The sequence below is a fragment of the Carlito syrichta genome, unplaced genomic scaffold, assembly GCF_000164805.1.
Source record: "Carlito syrichta isolate Samal-C Ts95f unplaced genomic scaffold, Tarsius_syrichta-2.0.1 Scaffold315709, whole genome shotgun sequence".
Classification (NCBI taxonomy): domain Eukaryota; kingdom Metazoa; phylum Chordata; class Mammalia; order Primates; family Tarsiidae; genus Carlito; species Carlito syrichta.
The window spans coordinates 284,991-287,645 of NW_007259805.1; positions in this window are offsets into that span (position 1 = coordinate 284,991).

Genomic DNA, 2,655 nt, shown 5'->3' on the forward strand with positions numbered 1-2,655 from the left:
CCGGAGCCCAGCAGGCCGAGGCTGCGGTGGCCGGGAGCGGCCACTGCACTCCAGTCTAGGTGACAGAGTGAGACTCCAACTCAAACAAAACAAAACAACACATAAACGCTTTGTTATAGACCCAAGCTGTCCATTTCTGTGATGAGTTTTGAATAAAGGATTCCCTGTTTTAAAAAAAGGGAATAAAATGATCTGTTTTTTGTGGATTTAAAAAAGATAAGGTAACCAGGAGCAGTGACTCATGCCTATAATCCCAGTACTTTGGGAGGGAGAGGCAAGAGGATTGCCTGAGGTCACGAGTTGGAGACCAACCTGGGCAACATGGTAAGACCTCATCTCTACGATACAAAAAAAAAAAGCCGGGCCTGGTGGCCGGGCCTGGTGGCCGGGCCTGGTGGCACTCCTCTGTGGTTCCAGATACTTAGAAGGCTGAGGTGGAAGAATCACCTGAGCCCAGCAGGTCAAGGCTGCAGTGGCCATGAGCGTGCCACTGCACTCCAGGCTGGGAGACAGAGTGAGACTCTGACTCAAAACAAACAAACAAAAAAGAGATAAGGCAAAAACTATGACTGACCCATGGGAAACTCTTGTTCAACATGGTTGAGTCAGTGTGGGGTTGGGCAAGAAAATAACATGGAATATGCCTGCAGGCTAGGATAGGATTTGGGTTCATGAGAAGGAAGAAGAATGAAGGCATTTCAGCAGAGAAGATGCACTCACCCAAAGGTTCTGAAGTAAGAATGAGCCTGTAGCATGTGTTAAAGATCCTATTCTAAGAAAATATCTGACAACTACTTTGGGGAAATTATGATGGAGAAGAGCCATGAGGTTCATCAACTGCAAAATTCTCCCTTCTCTCCCTTATTTTCTTCACCTAGAGATGAGAGCAGGAGTCATTATTTGGCAAAGAAAGAAGTGGAAGGAAAAGCAAACCAGATAAGCAACTTATATAGTGAAAAGAGTCCCAGGCCAGCAGCAGTATCATATCTGTAATTGCAGCACTTTGGGAGGCTGAGGCGGGAGAACTGCTTGAGGCCAGGAGTTTGAGACCAACCTGGGCAAAGACCCTATCTCCACAAAAATAAACAATTAGTTGGGTGTGGTGGCACATGCCTGTAGTCTCAGGTACTTGGGAGGCTGAGGCAGGGAGATGGATTGAGGTCAGGGTTTCAGTGAGCTGTTATCATGCCACTGTACTCTAGCCTGGCCTAGAGCGTGAGCCTATGTCAAAAAAAAAAGAAAGAAAGAAAGAAAGAAGGAAGGAAGGAAGGAAGGAAGGAAGGAAGGAAGAAGGAAAGAAAGAAAGAAAGAAAGAAAGAAAGAAAGAAAGAAAGAAAGAAAGAAAGAAAGAAAGAAAGAAAAGAAGAGTCCCAGTCTAGAAGTCAGCAACTTGTCTCAGATCTGTCACTCACTTTGCTGCAGAGCCAAGGACATAAAGGCTCCATGCTTCAGTTTCCCTCTTGGCTATGTAGAAATCATGTCCCTTTATTTACTTAATACAGGCCAGGCATGGTGGCTCATGCCTATATTCCCAGCACTTTGGGAGACCAAGGTGAGAGGATTGCCTGAGCCCAGGGTTCTAGACCAGCCTGGGAAACTTGGCAAGCCCTCATCTCTGTAATAAATCAAAAAATTAGCTGGGTGTGGTGTCACCTGTCTGTAGTTCCAGCTACTTGGAAGGTTGAGGCGGAAGGGATCATCTGAGCCCAGCAGGTCGAAGCTGTGGTGGCCATGCGCGTGCCACTGCACTCCAGCCTGGGTGGCAGAATGAGACTGACTGAAAACAAACAAATAAATAAACATTTACTTAATATATTTAACAGTGAATTAACAAGTAGGAAAGTTCCTTAAACTGCATAAAGTGTTACCTGTTCAGAGAACAAAGAGAAAAAAATAGAAATTATGTCCCATTTTTGTTTTGCTTTGATGGCTATAGTGAAGTTAAAAATTTTTTTTTTTTCACTTTGTCACCCAGGCTAGAGATCAGTGGTACACTCCCGGCCACTACAGCCTCAACCTGCTGGGCTCAGGTGATCCTTCCACCTCAGCCTTCCAAGTAGCTGGAACTACAGGCACATGCCACCATGCCTGGCTAATTTTTTGATTTATTGTAGAGATGAGGGCTCACCAAGTTGCCCAGGTGGGTCTCAAACCCGCAGGCTCAGGTAATTCATTCACCTCAGCCTCCCAAGGCGCGGGATTACAGACTGAGCCACCGAGCCCGGCTTTTTCTTTCTTTTTTTTCTTTTTTTTTTTGAGATACAAGGTTTTGCTCTATCACCTAGGCTGGAGTGCTGTGGCACCATTATGGTTCACTGCAGGCTTAGCTTCCTGGATTCAAGCCATCCTCCTGCTTCAGTCTCCCCAGTAGCTGGGACTACAAGCATGTGCCACTACATCCAACTAATTTAATCCTCCCACCTTGGTCTCCCAAAATGCTGGGATTACAGGCATGAGCCACCACACTTAGTCCTTTTGTGTGTGTGCGCACGTGCGCGTGTATGTGTGTGTGTGTTGGAGTCTCACTCTGTGGCTCAGACTGGAGTGCAGTGGCACGCTAACAGCCATGACCTGCTGGGCAGGTAATCCTTCTGCCTCAGCCTTCCAAGTAGGTAGAACCACAGGTGAGTACCACCATGCCTGACTTTTTTTTTT